The sequence below is a fragment of the Buteo buteo genome, chromosome 19, assembly GCF_964188355.1.
Source record: "Buteo buteo chromosome 19, bButBut1.hap1.1, whole genome shotgun sequence".
In the NCBI taxonomy this organism is placed as follows: domain Eukaryota; kingdom Metazoa; phylum Chordata; class Aves; order Accipitriformes; family Accipitridae; genus Buteo; species Buteo buteo.
The window spans coordinates 29,508,127-29,530,700 of NC_134189.1; the positions used below are offsets into that span (position 1 = coordinate 29,508,127).

Sequence of the window (22,574 nt, forward strand, 5' to 3'; positions counted from 1 at the left end):
CCAGGCAATAACTGGAAATAGCTCTTTGGTGGCTTACGTGAAATGAGTCAATGGATCTCAGTCCAGCTCTCAGTAAATTAGGAACCACATCACAAAAGCATCTGTAAGAGTCACTTCCTTTGTTGATACCATCCTAAAGGCCAAGGACTGAATAAGGTAGGGAAAATGAATTATCATCCCTCAAAATAGCACGTTCCTTCAAAACACAAATTGCTTTTACCTAGCATCTTTGGTGAAAGTATGCCAGTGTGTTTTTACAAAATATGAACTACTCTAAGTATTTATTTAGGTAATATATGTAACCCCACATTTTCTCAGTAGGAAAAACCAAGACCTGCTGACTTTCAACATGCCAGAGCCATGCAAAAGGGGAACAGCCAACAGGAGTATTCCCATCCCACACACTAACTGCACTTCTGCTTTCCAGAGCCAACAAAAGTTTAAGAGCTCCGACATATTCTTCTTTAAGAAAATTTAGCATACAAACATAGGCTCACTTGAATAAACCACTCAATTTCAAGGACTTACATCATTAGGAATATTTACCTTGTCTCTTGCCAGTAAAGGGGCATGAAGCAAGTAATACAAACTTAGAAAACTAAGAAAAAGCAACAGTATTTTAAACTCTGCTTTAAGAACAGAGAGTAATTTTAAGAGGACACAGATAATATGGCATCAAAATCTTTGATCATGAACATCAATCTTCACTTCTTGTAATAAATCCCCACAACCACTGAAAGCATCATATAGATCCCAGCAAATTAACTTTGCTAGAAAGCAAAGCCATACGTCACAAATACAATTCAGAGCAACAGTTTTGAAAAACCAGCTGATTATATTAACTAATTTGAACTTTGTTGCATTCAGATGGCACAAGGTAATTGAATATAAACACACAATATTAGAGGATTGGTGCTGCTTAGTAAATTTAGAGATGCTGAGTTAAGAGAAAAGAATGTGCTTCATTCAAAGAAGGTGAAAGCCTTCTGAATTTTGGTGCTTTATAAACAGCTCCTAAACTGACTGAATGATGCCTGTGAAGTACACAGGGTCAAATGTGGTCAATACCTCAAAGAGCACCAGATCTTTCAATATTGAAAAAGCACTTATAAAAAGAACTTGGTACATTCATATATTCTCTCTCTGCCTATCACTTCAAAAAATGTCCTAGGTATCCACAACAGAGGCTGGATTATTCTTTGTCAGTCCCCTCTCCCTCAAAGTTGACGAGAATATACCACCAAATTCAATATGGGTAGTAGATTTAGCTTTGTATCAACAAAAGATACTTCTTGCTTAGAAGCAGCATTGACTGAGGTACCAAAGGAAGCCATGAATTACAATTAAATTCTTAAGTGTTTATTTTGTTCATAAATTAGTCATTGGCAAATATTAATTTAGATCCCATTAATCTGGAAAGCCATTAGAATGCATTCAGTGCAGCTTCCTTCTAAAAAAGTAGGATTAGCCAAATTTTATTTCTGTTAAAAATCCTACACACTTGGTCAGGCACAAACTACATTCCTGATCTACCCAAGGAAGAGAAAACAGGAGGAAAAAGCATAAGCAGGTGTAGCGCTTCTTATGCCACAAGCAAAATAGCCGCTATTTCCCTCCCTAGATGTACATATATGACGTGACCCTACTTCTGTAAGTGACTTCATTTTGTAAATCAGATGCTTTGTTGACAAGATGATCACCACCCTTGAATAGAAGGAAGTTGCACCCAAAGCACCGATTCAGATGTTCTACACAGAAGTCTGGCCTTCCATCCAAGACAAATATGGAGCTTAATCTGCACTGCTCTTACCATGGTTTATTAGTTTGCAATATCTGGAGATGATTTATTTTATGATTCAAAGAGAAGGGGGCTGGGTGGACCTTACTTAACCAACATCTTTGTGGTAAAATCCAGCCTTGCCTTGGCACCCAAGAGAGGAAGAGAAAGCACTTAGATGCCACAATGACAGAAGAAAATCTCATCATGCAACTGCATTCTTCAACTGCACACAGGCAGATGCAGATTCACTATCACTCTCTAATGTCCTAAGTAAGAATACAGAAGCTTTTAGCCTCTTAGTCCGTATGGCAGCATTCTTTAAAGATGACAAGATGATATGACTGCTTCAGAGCACTCAGGCAAAAGAACCAAGAAAAGACATTTATGCTGTGTTTCTCTGACTGAGAAAATTACAGTCAAATAGAAATAAGAAAGATACTGTCAAGACTAGCTTCAAAAGTGAGCTTCTACATGGAAAAAAATACAAAGAACACAAATAGGTTTCAGGTTTGGGTTTTCTTTGGTTTGGGAGGGGGGTGTGTGTGTTTGTTTTTCTTTTGTTTTTTTTAGAAAGAGAAATAGGATAACCAAAATCATCATCAGAATTCTTCTCTTGCAGCCTTTGCTCCTGAAACAACAACACAGGCTCATCCTATGCCTGGGGGTCAAAATCTGAAACTGAGATCGGAGTGTAAACAAAACCAAAATTGGCTTGCTAAATATTACTGCTTCTTTATATAAAATGGGCAGAGGGAAAATTAGCTAAAATTACTTATCTTTATTAGAGTATAACAATTTCCCCCCAATTACCTCACAATTACTTCCTTTTTCATTTTTGGCTTTCCACTATTCTTCCAATCCTTTCAAATGCAGTGATCTAAAGTACACATGAAAAAATGGTGTGTAACTACGAATGTTTTTTCTAAATATTGTTTTTGATTGTAAAGATTATTTTACAAAGCAGAATGTTATTTTGCTTATTTAATGGGCAAGCATATATCTTTGTTGTACCCTCACCATGGCCAGAGTTTTGCATCTTACTGATGAGCAAAGCTGAAGGCAGCAGCATTTTTGGCAGGCTCCAAGGAACCTCTTTGCTAGTTTCCAGCAAAGGTGTTCAGCAAAGTTATTCTGTTAGCAGCCAGGCTGCAGCACAAGCTGCGAGCAGCAGCTGAAATCAGTGGTGTAAGTCAGGGTCGTCAGAAATGCGAAATTCTCTCATCTCTGGCTTGGGTGATACAATGTTCATCTATTTTGCCTGAACACTGAGAGGGATTTGTTGTTCTTTTTTCATTTGCCACTACACAATTGGCTTACACATCTGTGAGCAAAAGCAAAGAGTTAACATGAATCAGGTGCCCTCTGGGATTAGATGGGGCTTAAAGGTATCCAAGTACAAGCCTAAGACTTTGGAGTTATCAATGAACCATAGCTGTTAGAGACAATGCTTTCAACATGAACTTAGAGCAAGTGGCGCCCTGACAGCAAGGAACGTGGCAGGTTGTACTCTGATGCCTCCTAAAAAACCAAGTGGAAAGTTCCTTTAGGTCACCCTACAGTAACAGCAGCATCACTGATATTGATTGAAGGAGTTGGGATTAGAGCTGCAATACATTAAGTCAACTTGAATATCCACATACTGATTAGGATTGATTGTATCAGTACGGCATTCATTTCTCACTCCTCATTGTGACAAAGCCCAGAGCAGTAACTCTTGCGAGACAAGAGGACACATCACTATTCCTGTCACAAGAAACATTGATACAAGTTCACCTGCATCTAAATTACATCCCAGGTGTAACCAGCCCTCTGGAAATGCCAAGATTTACATGCTCAAACTGATTCACTAGTAAATATATTATAATCCTCACCCGGACAGCTCCACCCTTCCATATATTACTACCATGCCAGCACAGCTGAAATCGAAGTTTTCACCCCACATGTTTGTTCTCCTCTAACACTACCTTGGCTACATGGCCTCAAACCTTTGGAGACAACTTTGCATTTCCTTGTGCACCTGGGGCTCACAGTGACTTCAGTGTGTTCCTTCCTGTAGAAGGAATGGATGAATGTTGCCTGTAAACACTGCTAATTACTGAGAACTAGAGCTGGTCAAGAAGCGGTGCATGCTGCGACATAAGAAAGAAGCTAAAAAATTTTCCAATTTCTTTGAAGGTTTGCCAGTAAAGCTTGAAAAATCTAAAGCATTCCACTTTGTTCTTTTCCCTTTACCACTGGCTCATGAAAAAAAGACAGGGAGAGATAAGAAAGGAGAGGAAAAAGATTTAACAAGGGGAGGAAGGAGTCCCCTTTTCTACTCCCTTCATCTTCCAAACCAAAATAACTGGTTTTGTTTTTCCAGATCTTTATCTCCCTTCATCTAAAAGCTGTCCTCAAAATCATGTAATAAATTACCTGCAATTCATTTTCTTACCTGAAACTATTTCTGAAGATGATTGTTCCCAATACCACAGCTCCTCATAACTTAGTGATTTCCAACCTGGGGTCCACAGACACTGTCAGCAGCATGCAGCTGGTCAGTGGGACAGGAGTGTTTTTTAATCAAAGGTGCATGATGGTCTGGGAGTATGTTGTGGCTTGACAGTAGTCTATGGTTCACTGGACTTCAGAACCACAGCCTCAACTGTTGCTGTCTAACCACTCCATGGCTTATATAACTCAACTTCAGAGACAGCTGTAACACTCGGATTCAGCTGAAGAATATCAGGGGGAGTTTTATTTGACTTCAGTTCCACATGTATCTCTTTAAGCAGATACTGAAAGTCAATTATATTCATGTTTTATACTACACACACTTTTTTTTTCTCCCTCTATGAGGATCCTCCTGATGTAATGTCTGTATTCTGCACTTTGGGCTTTTCAAATATTTCAAAACAGTCTCTGCTCTTAGATTCTTATTCATCTTACTGTCATCTTGCCTGACTTCAAGTTCACTCAATTTCTGGTTGGAACAATTCAAAGCATAAGCAATTTACAGGAGATTATTCCAGGTGTTCTTAACATAATTGTTTATTTACTAAGGAGAAAAAAAAAAACAAACCACAGAAAAGTTTCTAATTGCTACTTATGCAACTGAACAGTGAAGTCACCATATCCAAAGTACAAGTGGGCTAAGATGCTCACATAATACCTATTTTATATGAACTTTCCTTCTCTGTTAGATGAAACTCCATGAGAAGATAAACAGCACAGAGTAGGGAAAGAGTCTCCATGCAATAATTAACCATAAGAGAACCCATCTAATACACTTCAATATAAAACAGTCATCAATACACTTTGCTCTCAAGAGATTTGAGAGCTGAATTCATGGAGAACTCCTCTTTCAATAAACCTTGCTTCTCTGCCCGTAGTCATTACTTCCTAAGATGCTACCTATGCCTGCTAAGACTGGGGAAGGACTAAACAATAAGACTTTACTAGAAATTGTATTTACAATATAATCAGGGTTTTGTTTGCCCCCCCCCCCCCAATTTGAATATTTCCTTTCCTACAGCATTTGCAGAAACCAAGATACATGCTGTAATAAATTTCATGAAGGAATTAAACTGTAAGCAGGCAGCTTAATTTAGTAAGAGAAATTTTCTTTAGGCACAACAAAATTTTTGATTTACAGAAGTGAAATATGGCAAGTCAGTCATGAAGACTATCAACTCACCTGCTCAACCAGAGTTATTTAGCACTTTAGTGGACTAAGCACAAACAAAACCAACAAAAGCCAGTGAAGATGCAGGTTAATGCACCAGAAGTGATAAAATTCCTTTCTTTCACCTTATCTTGACAGTCAGAATTCCCTGTGATACACTTAACTGCTTTCCGAGACATACCACTATTATGATCTGCACCTAAGACGACCTTACTTGTTAAGTAAGTCTCCCCAAGTGTATTTGCTACACAAATATCTGTTAACCAGAAGCCATTACTCCACTAAATAGCAATGTGCTTTAACAGTTGGCTGTTGCATGCTTGTAGCAGCCATGTCTTTCATTGCTGTATGATTGCCTAGTGTCCCACAGAGAAGCTATATGTAGAACACAAAATTCCCTTATAGTTCCAGATGTTAGAGCTTGTTAAATTATACTTTTTAATTATTGTTAAACAGACTTCATTCTCCATATTCAGTTTCCACAGCTTGTAAAAAGAGATATTCCCATTAAATCCTTACCTTGTGATTGAATTTGTTCTCTTTTCCTGCTCTGCCAAACACTAAATACCACAAAACAGAAGAATCCAGTTATCTTTAACTTGAAGAAACAACCGCCTTTAAACAATGCAGTACAACACTTTTGTTTGTGGTGCTACTAACATAAGCTTTCCTCTTCATACAGGACTCAGCGTGCTAAAAATTAGTGACATTTTAAGAGGAACAATTCTTTCATCATCAGGCTGATATTTGGCTGGCGTTCTGGTTACCTCCCTTGTAAGGCACCAGTGAGAGAAGTGCTGGGAACACATTATGCAACTATTCATTGCAAAAAAATAATTAAAACAAATTTTAAGAAATGTCTGTGACAAACACTTTTCCAATATACAAAGCAAGACAAAAGGATCCTGATGCCATTGGACAAAGGTCTGCTATTTCTACCTGGCTAATTTGGAAAAGGGGAATTTTTTCCTGAAATGATTGTCTCCATTTCTATGGGAAGAAGTGGAACAGCCTGCGAGCTCCTCCTGCCTTTTCCACATTTTGATTCAGATCTAGCTAATCAGCCAAAGAAGTAGTTCTGCACTCGGAAATAAAGGGGAGACACCAGGCCACACCTGTGTCCTGTCCTCTGTGTTCAGCTGTGACACATGGAAACCTAAGATGGCTAATCATAAGTTCACCTTCAAACAATGGTAAGGGGGTTCTGTGGCTAGGTAATCCGCATATTGACGGGCTTTTACAAAACAGCTCTCCTGCAGACAATGAAATACCATTTGGAATTTAACTATCAGTTCAGCTATAAGTAGGTTCTTTCTTTACTAGTGTACTCATAACAACACTGATGCTTTCTACCAAATGAAGCTATAGCTCTTCTGGTAATACATGGCAGTTGAGTTGGGCCTCTCTCAATATTAGATTCAGCTCTACTCATTCTGGAAAAAACGAAGTAGAAAATAGTGACCTGTGGGAAAGGTCCACTTTATCAAGTGATCCCCCACAAGTGACTGAGCACAGATTGGTAGTAGTGCTGGCAAATTCAAGGTTTGCATATGTGGCAGAAGCAAATCTACCTTGAAAATGAACAGTCCCTGGAAAACCCTTTTCCCACAGAGCAGACTCAAGAGTCTCCAAACTGGCAGTGACGTGCGGAAAACAGTCTGGCAGGAAGAAGATGTATCTGTCCTCTGCGGGGGTTCTCAGTGATGCTGGCAGAAGTTCATGGTAGAGCACAAGTGTGCTAGGTAAGTTGTCTCACTCTCTGTTGCACCAGGGACAGGGAGATGGAGCCTAACCTTGTACAACCAGGATAACCCCCTAAGCACACACAACTCCCCACTTGCAGCAAGCTGCTTCTGTAAAGCGACTTTCTTTTGTTGTTTGCATCCTTCTTAGCAGTAGCTTCAGGGTAGTCATGTGTCTTACTGAAGTTATGACTTTTGTTCCCCTCTCCCCGCAGTTTAAACACCTGTGTATGGAAGCTGACTGTAGTTGTAACTGCTATGGCTAGGGATGACCTAATATCTTCATTTTAATTGCACCCAAATTAAGCACAACTGTATTTCTCATAAGCATTATTCTACTATAGTGGCTCATAAAAAGGGCCCTAAACCAAGTACTTCTTTCTCATAAGGTATCCACTTGACTAAAGTTTTCTAATTGTTTGTCTGGGGGGTGGTTTGCTTGGCTTTGTTTTACTACAAGGAGATTTAATCGCTAAAATTTCTTAGCACATTTTATAAATGCACTAGCAGTGCCTTAATGCAACATTACACATGGTACTCTCGGAGAATTGTAAAATGCTATCTTTATTACACATAGTAGAAAAAGGTCTCACAACCTTTTATCTGTTCAAAGGTAACAAAAAGGTTTTTTGTTTCCACTTCTGTGGAAGGAAATTCAACGAATTCCAACATGCCAAGATCTTTGCTAAGTCTGCAGCTCCTCTACAGCACGTCAGCAATCACAGGCTCAAACTCTGGAACATAAGAGACATAGCTAATATAAGTTGCAATACAATAAACACTCTTCCTCTAAACACAGTTCCTCTCCCCATATAGATCCGAGTTACCCCCTTACTTCCTCCCTCCCATTCATTCTCCCACCTATGATAAACTCAATCTGTTTGCGCAACCTACTCACATCAAACTATTACTTAATATTGTCTGTTACCTTTTTACTAAAAGCTGAATAGTTGTCTCTCTTTTTACTGCTTCAGGAGATTCTTACCCTTGTGAAATCCCATAAACCCAGACTACCATTTAATCAATCATTGTTCCCTTTTACTAGTAAAATAATAGAGAAGTCAACTGTTCCTTTGACAATCAAAATACCATATAAGTAGCCTTCTGAAGCAAGTTTATTACATTAAAATTCTAGGTGTCTGCTTTCTTCATGCTCTATTCAGTTGCAACTCTTATAAAACCATATGTCAGCTAACAGAGTGCAAGTTTGTAGGTATAAACATTAAAGACATACATCACAAACTAAGTTTCAAATCTACAGTTCAAACCAGAATGCAAAATCCAATGCCAAAATTACTGAGAAATTAGAAAAACAGGTATTTGAAGCATAAAGATTAATATTATTTCCCGATCTGTTTTCCTTCACTTTTTTAATCTCTAGAAAGTCTTGAGATATTAATGCAAGCCTCACAAAATTACCTGATTTCACAAGTAAAAGACAGTAAGTATTAACTATGACAACTGCCCATTTGAATGCTTCCCATGCTGATCAAATTATTTATGACACAGAAAATAAGTTTTTTTCCGATAAATTCATTCACACACACACACACCAGTCCCTGTTTTGTTTTTATTGTTGTCAAAGAAAAATGTTCTATTGTTTCCTCAAGCAGATACAGGAGCAGTGGGACTGCCAAAAGTTATTTTGTAGTTTTAGACTACAGAGCTGCAAGACTTTTCATACTAATAAAATGATCGAATCTACGCTTCTGCATTTGGCAACAACTAACTTCTGATCCTTCAAGAAAAGATCCCCCACCTTAAATACAGTTCACCATGTAAATTCACACCATGCACTAAATAACTCTTCCCTGAGTTCATACCCCATAACATTAGATTGGGTTACCCTCACTGTTACTCCTTTTTGCACAACAGAAGATTTTATTTAGTCACCAGGCTTTGAAAAATCCTGCATCAACCCATCCTGAAGAATTAGACTTCAGTCAATTATTTATCAAACCCACATTTTCATGCTACAGTAGCGCAATTACTACTGATGGCAGGTCTGCTCTAAGTGCAGCTATATGTTGAAATGAGCTGCGAACAAGAGAAGATTAAATGATTTTGTGGACAAGGGTATGCTTGATTTATGTCAACTGTCATTACCTTAAGACACATAAAGCCTCTTTCTGGGGTACTAAAAGCAAACCATTTACCATATAATATCAGCTTAGTAGTCTTTGTGCTGATGAATACTGTATTCAAAGCAGTAATTCTTTTCATTGTAATTTACATGTCTACCCCGCATCTCCTAGAATACAAAGTTTATCAATTGGCTTTACATTTTAGCTAATCCTCAACTTAAACTTAGTGGGAAGAATATTTTTATTAGAATAAACACAGACTGAGTGAAAACAAAATTTATAGGGAGAAGATAAGCTTTAAAAACCAAGACAAACCCATTGCCTATACAGATACAGCGGACAAAAAGAGTGCTTCTCAAACTGTGACTAAGCTCCTTGTGGTCACCAAAGGATTCAAGAGAGATCCCAAACTACAGCAGGTAACTTAAATGATTAAAAACTTCTACCCACCATTCAAGCTTCAGGGACACACAGACAGATGAGCCAAAAGGCAGCTACACAGAAGTCCTGAGAAACAGTAGCTAGGCAAACCTCACCCACGTGCGTGAGAAGCTATGCATACACTGAACTCTGTTCAGTGTGCCATCCCAAATTATTCCAATCCATGAGAGGCCCACGAGGGACTCCACTATGCACAGGATCAGACCCTCAGAGGTCAGAATCAGAAGGCTTGCACAAGCAGGTCCACAATGGATCATTTGACAGAAATCCAAAACTTCTGTTCTCCTGGGAACATTCCCTCATTGGGCACTGAGCGTAGGGGCCTGGTCCAAGTCCACTACAAGTTAATGATAGGGTATGGGTGTGTTGTTTGGTTTGGTTTTTTTAAATACTAACTTTCTGAAAAAAAAGGCAGAAAGAAATAAAGCATGCCACCCGTCCGCAGTAAGTATTTGCTTCTTAATTCTGTTTAGCTAGTGGTCTGGGGATTTCTTTTCCCCTGAAATGTTTGAGAAATAAAATCTTTAATTTTAGACTTTTTAAGCTCTGTTAAGCAATAATATTTAAATTGAGCATACACTATGCCATGTACAATGTGAAATACAGCCGAGTTCCAGTTCCACAGAACTATGCAAATTTGACTTTTCCTAATCCAAGACACCTTTTAACAAAAGCGGGAAAACATGTCTACATATAGCACAGAAGATAAAACCACATAAATACTGTTAGATACAGTAATGGATTTCTCATATGCAATGAGTGTGGCCACTGCACACCATCTCTCAGGTTTAGCAGCCTATGGGCTAGTATTTCAGTTAGCTGCTCTGGAGTAAAATTAAGACTGAGACTCTTTCACCTCTAAATTCCTAAAGGATAAGCAATGAAAGCAGTTTTTAAGATTTCTGTGTATATTTGGGCATCTTTTACGGAACACACACAATAATTTAGTGACATTTCTTAGTGTTATATACACTCACAAACAAGATCCCTCTACTACAAGTGACTTAAATAAAAACTGTAATCGAAACACTGAATCGGCATAGGTGACAAAACCCATCATCTGTGGTCTCCAAACAAATTTCACTGCTCTTAAGCAAAAAGCGAGTAAAAGCAAAACAACATGAATATATCCCACCAAATATCCTATAAGAAACTTTTTTTTTTAAAGTCAAACTTCAGCATTGCTTTTTATTCAGAGGCTACATCAAGGCTCATTTATTCCTACTCTGAATTTCGCAACAGGAAATCAGGTATGCAACATCAGTGGAGGCAGCCTTTCAGCACTCATGTGAACTCTATTATTCTAACCCAAGACGATTCAAATTAATTAAACCCAAACAAAACCAGGCGACATCTCATAGTTCTTCGCATCTGACTTTTACCTTACTCACTGTAAACAGCCTAAAGATACAGAGCACGAGCCAGACTGTCAAATTACGGGCCCAATCCAAACCTCCTTCGGCTCAGGGAAATGTTACAAAAGCAGGTTTTGGATTCGTTCACCTGAGAGTGGGAACTTCTGAGGTTTTGTTTGCTTTTTAAGCGCATCACAGAGACAGTTTTGCCCCTTTATTTATTTATTTTTCAAGCGGGCAGGACACCCTTAAGCCCGAAAGCCACGTTACCCGCGGGTAAGGCGGCTGCACCCCGCACCACCTCACGACAGCCGGCCGCGCCCGGGCCCGACCCTCACCGCGCACCGCACGGTATCCACACACGCCCGGCTTTGCCTCCCACCCCGCTAAGCGCCGAACCTCCCCACCGAGCCCACCTCTCCCCCCGCCGCCACCTCAGGCGGGGCACCCCCGGCTCTCCACAAGCCAGCCCGCCCGCCACGCCAGCCTCCCCGGCTCTCCACACGCCAGCCCGCCCGCCCGCCCCGCCAGCCCCTCAGCGCTTCCCTCAGCCCGCCGCGCCCAACCGCCGAGCTGGCCGCCGGCTCAGCCGTCGCCCCCCTCACCGCCCTCGGGGATGGAGCGGCTGGCGGCGGCCGTGGCGGGGCATCCCTGCACCTCGCTGGCCGGCGGCACCCACCCTGGGGAGACGGACGAACTCGGGCAACTTGTGCCGCTGGCAGGAGGCGGCAGCCCCTGCTCGCCCGCCGGCGCGGCCGCTGGGAGCAGGGGGAGAAGTCACCTTAGGGGCAGCGCGCCGGGGGCGGGCGGGCAAACTGCCCCGGCGGCTCCCAAGCGGAGAGCCACCCCCGATCCTCCCCGGCCTGAGCAGCAGCCGGAGCTAAGGCTGTCCTCCCTCAGACTCCGCGGCTATGGCTGCTCCTGCTGCCTCACGGCGGGGGGGCGGGGGGGGGAGGAGAAGAGGGAAGGCAGAGGGAGACTTCCAGTCTCCGATGACAGGGTCCCTTCTCCCCCCGCAGCACGCCGGGGGAAGGCTGCTCCCCCGCCTCCAGCCGCCGCCAGAGAGAGGGCCGGGCCGGGCCGGGCCGAGGGGCGCCCCCGGGGCGGAGGGCTGCGCCGACTCCCCGCAGCACTCACCTCTCCGCGCCGCCCTCCCGCCGGCTCCCCGCTCGCCGCCTGCAGCCGGCGCCTCTGCGAGCACGGCCCCCTCCTCCGCGCTAATGGCAGGAGGAGGAGGGCCACGGGAGGGCCTCGGCCGAGGGATGTTTACTCGGCGGCTCTCGCGAGAGCCCGGCGCCGCCGAACCGGGCCGCGATTGGCTGCTCCCGCCGCGGCCCGCGGGCAGGTGCCGCAGGAGGCGGCGGGTGCCCCTCGCCCGCCGGCCGGGCGGCCCCGTCTCCTCCTTCCGAACGGCCCGCAGTTCCTCAGGGGCGGCGGGCGGCCTCGCCCCCGGCTCTTCCCGGAGCCGCCCGCCTGCACCGGCTCCGCACGGGGAGCTGCAGTCGAAGCAGCCAGCTGAAACCTCCGCTCTCGGGGGGCTCTGGGGGTCGAGGTTCACCGAAGGGACTGGAGCTGTGAGGAGATCTCGCAGTCGGGAGGGCACCGTTAAACTTGCCCTGAGCATACGCAGGTGCTCAGGTGCTCAAACAGAAGACAGCGGAATTAACTGGACATCAGGCGTTTGCAGGCCTCTTGCTTTGGTATCCTTCTGTCCCATCACCGAAGTACAAGGGTAAGGATGTTAACGCAGGCAGAAGATAAGTGAAACCCTGCTTTGGTTTTACTACTACCTGATGATAAAACGAAGCAGCAGCACTTATGGGGAGAGTTGTTATCCCAAGGATGCAGCAGCACAGATTTCCTACAAAGCCAGCTACACAGAAGGCAAATCTCTGAGCTCAGATTGGAGGAATGACAAAGGACAACTGTCGTCTTCTTCTGTCACAACGTGCAATGTGTGGAAGCTAGCCAAAGTTTGTCCTAGTGTCGTCACTTGACTGGAGGATAGCTGCTGATGGCAACACTCTACGCCAAAGCAGATTTCTTGCCCAGAGATCTCTACCACCTCGGGACCTCCAAGTGTATCTACATGTCCCCTTTGCCTGCAGGCAGAGCCAGGAAATTCACCATGGGCCTCCCTGAGCACTGTGGACCTACCTGCTGAGACCCATTTTCAGAAGCATTAGATTTGGTAGGTTTGAAATAACAGAAGCCTAAAATTAGCATGTTTTAACTTGAATGTGATGCAAGAGTGCTTCCTGGAGGCACTGCCCTTTGTGATACCTGAACTCTGTTTCCACATTTGGAGCCCGCAGTAATGAAGTTGTGCACTCCCATGTACCACGTTGCAGTGTTAAAAGCACAGACAGGTAACCTGGGAAAAGAATTAGCAAGAGGGGAAAAGATACTCTACACTATGATAAGTAAATTCAAAATAAACTGGTTACAGATCTAGAAAAGTGGTATTTAACTAAAGTACTCTTCCCAGAGCAAAAGTCTTTAAAAATCTTTATCAATAACAATGGTAAATGGGAGTGACAGACACACACCCCAACCCTCCAACAGGAATGGGTACTGATTTTGACTGGGGATTGCTGGTGTTTGAGGGGTTTGATTTCAGTATCTTCCTTCTGTCTGCTCCCCCGCTCTAAAGCTGTCAAAGGGAAGTTGAGAGGGGCAAGGTCAGTCTCCGATATGATGAGGACCAGCCGTGACAATGAAAATTGAATGAATATTCACAACATGACATTACAGTTCCTGACTTGCTGCTGCTACTCCTCTTGTGGGTCCTGCCAGCACAGCAGATGGTAGATATTGAAAGACTTTGTGCCAGTGGAAAATTACTGAGTTTTGTTGGTCCTGTGTATGTGCGTGTGTGAGGGGAGAAGTGGGGCAAACTTCTATTAAATTAGTTATTTTCATGAGAGGAAAGGAAAACAAATGGTTCCTAAGACTACAAAAATTACTGGCATGTAAAGAACCAGTCTCTTATTTTACATGAATGATACATGTCTGTTTTTACATTATAAGTTTTCCTTGTAATTCCATGTAGCTCTCCTCATAAATCAAAATTGTGAGTTTTCCTAAATAGCGGTGCAATTAAAAAGAGAACAACATTGTAACAATAGCACTGGGTGTTACTTAAGAGACCTGTGGAAAAACTAAGTATTTCATGTTTCTATTTTTATGTGGCTGTAAAAGTATTTATGTTAGTGGAGTTTCCATTGCAAAACAGACATGGTTTATCTTAAATTTTTTATTTTTTGTTTTTTTTTTTTTTTACATAGCTATAGGCATAGAAGGTTATCTTACTTGATCTTGCAACGGCATCCCTACTGTTGCAGTTGAAGTCAATGGGATACCTAATGTGAATACAGTTAAGCATGTCCGTAGTCTTCGAAGATCTGCACACTTAAAGTTACAACAAAATGCTTATCCTGAAATGAACTGCGGCAGAACCAAACCTGCAAATAATTTCTGTGCAGGCAAATGAAGTGCGGAGAGTTGGCAGAAATACATAAGGTTTTAACCAAAACTGCAATGCAACTTAACAGTTATAAACAGCAGTGTTTGCCCAGTAACTTCTAATTGTGTATATTTGCAGAGTTAGCCCTTAATTTAGAGGTATAACATATTCACTATGTAGAAGGGCAACATCTCTTTCAGTTGCCAGGCATAGGACTTAGAAAAACATTTTGAAACAAAATCTTTGCTCTAAATGTGCATACTTCTGCACACTGTGTGATGTTCCAGTCCTGCAAGTTGCAACAAGCAGCAAAAGGTTCTGCGTCCTCTGCTCAGATCGTTCTGACTGCAGCATCAGGATACACCCTGGTGCACAGCAATTAAAGGCAAACACAAAAGCCTAAATACCTCTTGTCAAATTCCACTGAATCTCTGAAGCCTTCAAAAAACTTAGGGGAAGGTCTGTAGCAAACCAAAACAATATTGTCCTCATTATTGTAATTCAAAAGAGGGATATCTTGTCTGTGAAAGGACATTTATGTGAGGTTTTGACATACATTCCTTTCTTCTGCAGTCAATTGGTGTAACAAATACAAATTGCTCTATCAGAGTCATGCTGGAGATGTCTCTTGGAAAGATTCTGGGTTTTTTTTAACCATGAAAGGTCCTTCTCAGCATCAGAAATAACCTATAAATTAAACCTATGTTTAATTCACAGAAGGCATTACAAGTAGTTTGCAACTAACTCCTTAATCAAGGTAACATTTAGGAATCAATTCTGACTTTCCTTTCCTGGTTTCTTACTATTTTTCTATACAATATAAACCAGTTGTATTTCTTCAAAATAAGACAAAAATTACCAAAACTTTTAAGACTGGTCAAGGAATAATGCAGAGCTAGGGGAGCATAGTGCAAGCCATACAGAAACATTCACCCAGATTTTCCAGTGTCTTATGACTTTTTTAGTTGCTGTTGGTACTATTTTTAATCCAAATTTTACTTGTAACTCCCTGATCTGCCTAAATGACAGAAGTATATGTTTTTGTTGTTTAATATGTAGAAGGCCAGGAAAAAATGCAATCCTTTAATCTGTTTTATGATGCTTAGCATGCTATTATAAGTTTGTGATAAGATTTTACACCTGTTGAACGTACTGTAGATCTTTAGTTGCTTGATTCCGGTGGGGCACGTTAATGAATCAAATACTTAGAAAATGCTGCGGCATAGAAGAAAATGTAATTTCTTAATAGGCAGAATGCGAACTTAGAAAGACGCACATATGGTTGTACTTCATATGCAATGTTTCACAGTTGAATTAAACAATTAAGAAGATCTTGGGCCTGCAGACTCTTGAAGACTTAGGTAACACTGAAAGTGATTGAGTTTACTTCTGTGAGACTGTTCACAGAAGTAACATTACTCACCTTGTTGTTTCCTGTGATGGGCTTCATATTTAGGAAACTGTCATCAATATTTAAAAAGATGTAACAACATAGGAATGTCTGCGCTCATTCAAACCTAGGTTCTGTCTAAGTCACATTTCTATCTTCCCAGTGATCATGGGCAGACAGCTAGGGAAAAGGAAGAATAGAAAAAATTCACAATGGATTCCTTTAAAACCCTCCCACCCTCCACCTATCCTGAGCCTGATGTGGTCTGTCTAAATAGTAACTCCAAGGGTTTGCTCTTCCAAGTGCTTGTGTAGTTTCTTAAAATATTGTAAACACCTTGCATTCCCAGCCCACTGGAGTTCCACAGTCTGTTGTGTGAAATTCATCTCCTTTTGCTTGTCCTGAACCTGGTTCCTGAGAGCATCTTGGTGTGGATCATGGTTGGTATTAGCATAGACAGGGAACTATTGATCCATGTCTGTCCTGGCAGTGCTAATTTTTTTTATATCTCATACCTTCTCAGTTGTCCTTATTCCAGACTAAAGAGTCCTAGCCTGGAAGCCATTCCATACTTTTCATCATCCTTGTTGCCCATCTCTGAACCTTTTCTACTTCTATTGCATTTTTGGAAGTAAAGAGACTAGAATTTCACTATTCAAGGTGTGGACGAACCATGAATTTTTCCAGGGGCATATACTTCTTGCCTCACCTCTTAATTTGAAGGCAGAAGACACCATTTGCTATGCCTCTCAAAAATAGTAACAAAGTTAAGCAATGTCAACAAGTAAATAGTATTAGTTAAGTTTTTAAATGAGGTTCCTTTTGAAGGCATTTGCAACAGTCCATCTCTGTTCCATACAGGCAACTACAGACTGTTGCTACCTCCACACCTCTTCTTAGAAAATTCTAATTTATACTTTACTGAAAGCCCAGATAAGTTTCTCTATATTAATAGCATCTCTGTCACTGGGAAACCATTTGTGTTTCCGTATGTGTAGTCTAAGGAACAAAGCAACTCATTCAGCTATACAAAATCAAGGAAATTACTATAGTCACCTTACAGACTGTCAACTCATATCCTGAATGTCTTAGCAATTCACAACTATCCTTCCAAAACCAGTATTTTGCCAATTTTCAATACCATTTAAATGACTTCTTTCCTATGTAAGTATTATTATTTTTTAGCATGAACTTCTGGCTTGGCTGTGACTTTTGCAGGCAATTTGGAACCCACAGCATGTTTCTTCCTAGCACAGAAATACCAAATTCCTCATGCAGGAGTTAAGGATGTGACAAATTTTATTAATTTTGTAAGCAATTAAAATACTTATAGCTGTTCACTTAAACAATGTCATCTCTTAAAATATTGTTCCTGGATTATCTCTGGAGAAAATCTTTGGTGGACTTGCAAGAGACATATTTAGTACATGATCTTTTTCCACAAATAAAGAAACACAGAAAGTCTAGAACAAAAAAGTTAGCAAAAACACTACCTAATAATAACTACTTTTAATTTTTAAGGAAGCACAATATTCTTCGACAGTCAGCACTGTCCTTTCTTTAAAATTCTAGAGAATAATGAAGTTTACAATCTTTCCAGTCAACATGAGGGATACAAAATAATATATTTAACAAAAATACTCCTATTCTTCAGGCATTTTATTCTTAGTTAATATCTTTGATCTGTTCTTACAGTGTTTCAGGAGTGACCATATGCTTTCTTCCTCTTACCAAAGATTCTCTGCGGATTCTTTACTAGATCCATTGTTATTTTCACATTATCCTGACACACAGGAGATCATCTGTATATTGCAAGCTTACCACACAGTCTGTCTTCTTACTTAACACTTGCTTTCTGCTTGTCTTTGCTATATAGCTATCTAGTTCAGTTTTTGTGTCTGAAATAAAGCTCTTAAAATAAATTAAGAAAAAAAGAAACTGGAACAAGATGTAAACTAAATGATGCAACTTGCTGTTACATTCTGTTCTCTGTTTTTCAACCTTAATGCATCTATTTTCAGGCCTGATACTGAAGTCTCTATACTCAGAGGAACTACCCCATTGAACAAGGACTTCTGGAACAGCCTAAGGAGAGGCACGCTTGCTTGGAAGGGATGGCTAGCATCACAGCATAATGTAGCTCTCATAGGAGAACCAAGGATGACAAAATAGGCTCAGGAGGCACAGAGACTAACCTGACTGGAATTGGACCTGTCATATTTCTTCTACTGTAACTTGAAACACCACACTTCAGGTCACAGGATAGGGTCGTGTGTCTGGTCACACAGAATGGGACTGAAGTTTGCCTATGCAAGGTGACAAGCTTCCTGCCTGAAGGCCATGGACTTCTGGCCTCTCTCCTCTTGATATCTTCATGTATGGATGGTCAGTTGCAGAGGAGTCAAAACCTGCAGTTACTTTCAGAGTCTGTAGCTCAAAGTATGGAGTCAGTATGGAAGATAAGAGGATGGGTTACAAGGAAGTGGGATAAAACATCACTGGGGTTGTGAAGAAGTGTTTGTAAGACCATGAAAGATTTGTCCAAAAGTGGCTGGTATAAGCTTAGAACGTAAGCTTGCATTCATGTTCAGGCACTCAGTTGCTAAGATGCATGGTCCAGCTGTAGATACCTCAGAGTTGCTGCACTGCAGGGAGAAGGATTTGATGAGGGAAGAGGCTAGAACAAGGGTCACAGATAGCCTCAGAAAACCATAGTTCCAAGGATCAAGGAGTCTCAAGAGCAGACCCACCCTTTCCATGATGGAGGAAGTAAGTACAGTGTAAAGGGATCACCATAAAGAACTTTGGAAAGTATTTCTTACCCAAAGCTAAGCTAATCCAAGACTAATGCAGCACTGCCAACTTTTAAGTGCTCAAAAATCTTAAATTAGCTCCTCCCCTGCCAAACTTTCACAAAATTTACAAAACTATGAGTCCAGAAAAGAAGGAGATGATGGTGATGAAATTCTGGGGTTTAGTCAAGTGCTTTGGTTATTTAATTTCCTCTGCCTTGTGTGTCCCCCCCCGCCTCCATTTCAATGGAATAATTGAAAGCCTGCAAACTCCATCCTAAATACACACACAAAGATGCAATCCCTGCTCTGCTGCATTCTTAATTTATATTTCCAGTCCTTTCCCTCACTGTCTTCCAGCTCCATTCCCTAGAGCCCTCCTTGTTCCCTAAGTCCCTTTAGCAGAACCTGACTGTCCCTGCACATTCCTACTAGATTTCCCCAACCCACTAACAGATGGGCACAGCTTCTCCTTTGTTTCCAGTGTGTGTGAAGCATGTCCTTGTGATGTCTTTCATTACCGACTTTTCCTTACTGAACAGCATAGGGAATATTTTCCATATTGCTTGCTGTTTAACAACATGAGAAGTCTCCTCCAAATTTTCAACACTGATCTGGTTCCCTCTTGAGAGGTGTTGCCTCTCAGCCAGCACTGAAGCCAAGTGCTTGAACCCTCGCTGTTTCTACCATAACTGTGCTTCTCCTATACCTCTGCTCCTACCTCAAAGCTCTAGGCTGCTAGTGAGGAAGATGCTGTTTACTGCCAAAGTTGCAAAAAGGGCACTTCTCCAACTTTCACAGTAAACAGTAAACTTTGGCTCTGCTATGCAGAACAAAGAGAGAGAGAAGTCATTGCAGGAGCAGAGCTGTCAGCTCTTGAGGTCTGGGTATTTCTCACACAACAAATAAATGCAGTAAAATCTACAGGGGTATAAAAATAATAGCTCTTAGCTTGGTAAAGGTCAGTTCTTAAATGAGCTGGCTTCTTACCAAATTTGCTTAGCTACATGTATCATGTAATGTGAAGTAGGAGTTTCTAGATAAAACATTTTAAAATCAAAGTGTAATTCTAATTTGGAATGGGGGTATAAGAATCAGTTTCCTCATGTCTCTCATACAGTCCCTATAAATATCCAGAAAAGGTACTCTTTTTCTAGTAAAAGATGAATTGTGCTGCTGATGAAGACTTGATGAAATATCAAGAATCTGTTCTTGGTTGACATAAATTTTACGGGGTCTCTGACTCTGTCCATTTGTCTGTCGTACACACAAGCACATACATGCACAGTCAGTGTAATTAAATCTGGCATGTGAAGATGTCGAGCGTACTGGCCTATGTCAGCAAGATCACTTGCATTCCTAAGTTTTAATGTCAATAAAGAACGAGTAACGCTACATGCTATTGCCCTGCACAGTAGGGTATCTGCCTGAACGTTCAGCCAGTGTGCAATGTGAACACAGAGATCAGTGTGCGCTTCTCCCATTCACCTCACAGTGACACTCTGAAGGTTTCCAAATGAAGTGCTAACTACTGTGAGCATTTCAGCAATAGTTTTAGCATTTCAGTAATAGTTTTCAAAGTTTACTAAGGAGGGGAACTGATCAACCATTGCATTTGTAGGTCAGGCCCATAAGAAATTGAGACAATCACCCTGTGAAGACAAACATAATAAATGGGATGACATTTTGAAATCTCAACTGTGTTGTTGCAGGCAGAGCTTGCAATGATACTATCATCTTCCCAATTTAGCCTCTCAGCACAGAGATTTGATTAGGTAGCCTTTTATGCTACTTTTGTAGTAAAAAATACGTAAACATGCTGTAATTACCTTCCTTTTTTGCTGCTCTTCTTTGTGAAACTTACCTTTGTTGTCCTTCTTTTTCACTATCAAGGTAATTGAAAACATAAATTATATAACTAGCCTTTTCACTTTTAATATACCACAACCACACACTAGAATATAATGATCTAAGCACAATCTCCATCTGCAGAAGAGAAGAAAGTGATTCCAAGCTAACAAAATAGTTACAAACTTAATGCAGCCTCACACTTGTTTAGACTACTAATGAGGGAGAGTAGAGAAAGGAAAACAATTCAGTTCCATTCCAGTTATCTTGTGGGCTTGGATCTTTAAATGAAAACAATCCAATTAATTGTCACAGCATGAAGAAAACAGTTGGGTCTGATAAAGACAAGGCAGAACTCTGAAGAAAAAATATATGTTTAAGGTCTTAATATAAGCCAACAAAAGATCTCCTGGTTTCCATGCACTTATTCCAGAGCCTTCTCTGCATTGTCTCTAAGTATAATGTCATGGAGAAGTAGAGCAGTCAGCCCAGGCACATTTAGCAGGACCAGTTGTATAATGCTGGATGTCTCTGACTGTCGTTATGTCTGATGAAATTCTTCTGGAGTCCTCAGGAGTGCAGAGGCCTGTGCAGAGGCTTCCGTGCACAAATGGAAACAGAGCAAGTAATTAAGCCTGCAATGCTCAAGTCTGCTATGAAGAAAGGCCACAGGGGGCCCAGTGAAGAAAAGCTTTTTAAAATGGCATCAAACATGAAATCCCCGGAACTCTGTTTTCACCCCCCCAGCCAACAGTCAAGGATCAACCACATTTTTCAAAAATGATTGCAATTCAGAAAACATGGGCAATAAGCTGCCAGCAGGGTGTCAGTGAATCTGGAGCTGCCAAAGTAATTTCCTAGTCTCTCCAAAGGGAACAGAATGTTAATCAATGTACTCGTTTTTCTCCTTCCACTATAATTAGCCATGCATGGCCACAGCTTGACCACCTGAGTTAACTCAAAACTGTTGAAAAAATCAGTATACTCAGAAGGATTACTGAAAAAAGAGAGTAGCTTTGGAAAGACAACAAGAAGTCAAATATATAGCCTAGATTTGTGAGGGTCTATTAAAGCAAGCAGCCTGGTGTTAAGGGGTGCATACAAAAAAAAAAGCATGGATGAAAACTCTCTTAGGTTTCTTATGATTTTAGTCTCCTGTCTTCCTGGGACAGTAGCATTTCTTAGTAAAAACAATACTTCCAAGGCTGGTTCCAAAGAGATTGCATACATTAGGGTTGTTTCACTAGCTGGAAACTTTTCATTGGCTGAACTAACTAGGAATCCCTATTCTCTAATGAGACTCCTGTCCTTTTGCATGCAGCGGCAGAGGAGTGACCCATGGAGCAACTGTAAAACCAGGACTGAAGCCTTTGGTTCTGCACCCTAAGTATTGTATGCTAAGAAAACATCATGGCAGTCAATATGGAAAGGAAAGATGTGACAAAAGCAAACATGAAACAAATTCTTCAGAGAAGCTGGAGAAATTTCTTAGTGGAAGAAAATATTTCAGACATGAACAACTAGTCAAACATGTTGAAGGGGAAGAAGAATATATAAACTCACTTTTCATAAATTTTTGTTGCAGTAAATAAGATCCAGAAGGTAATTGAGAGAATAATTTCATTTATGCTAGGAGACAAACATGTGAAATGATGGTGATACTAGGTGGTACCTTCTAGGCCTTCCTTTGTTGATGTTAGGTGGAGTCAGGGAGCAGCAAGAGCAGGGTTTCTGCCTGAGGGAGGACAAGCTGGGGCCAAGGGTGACCACAGCACAGATAATACCCTCGCTGGTCAGGGCACAGTCCTACAGTATGTGAATAGGGTGTGCAGCATCCATCGACAGTCCCAGACAAGGCAAGGTGATGGTGAGGTCTGGAGCTTGTCCAGGGAGTCCAGTCAGGAGCAGCACAAGACAGAATTGGAGACAAGACTGTGGACCTGAGGTCCGTCCAGGAGACAGGACCCAACCTACCTATAACATGGATCAGAGATCCAACTGGGAAACAGTGC

The 22,574-nt window shown here is 41.4% G+C and overlaps 1 protein-coding gene and 1 long non-coding RNA gene across 3 annotated transcripts in view; one reads left to right on the forward strand and one right to left on the reverse strand.

The window, feature by feature from the left end:
• The window catches only part of STK38L (serine/threonine kinase 38 like), a 47,748-nt gene extending 35,395 nt beyond the window's left edge, over positions 1-12,353 (reverse strand). The window contains exon 1 of the mRNA XM_075051923.1: positions 12,204-12,353. The gene's annotated coding sequence lies outside the window, so the exon portion shown is untranslated. The remainder of the gene's footprint in view (positions 1-12,203) is intronic.
• A 205-nt stretch (positions 12,354-12,558) lies between these two features.
• Positions 12,559-20,109, forward strand: LOC142042227 (uncharacterized). 2 transcript variants are annotated; one of them, XR_012653651.1, is made up of 2 exons: positions 12,559-13,435; positions 17,944-20,109. It is a non-coding gene; the product is annotated as an uncharacterized LOC142042227 (long non-coding RNA). The 2 variants fall into 2 exon arrangements; XR_012653650.1 differs by having other exon boundaries at positions 12,559-13,257.
• Positions 20,110-22,574: the final 2,465 nt, after the last annotated feature.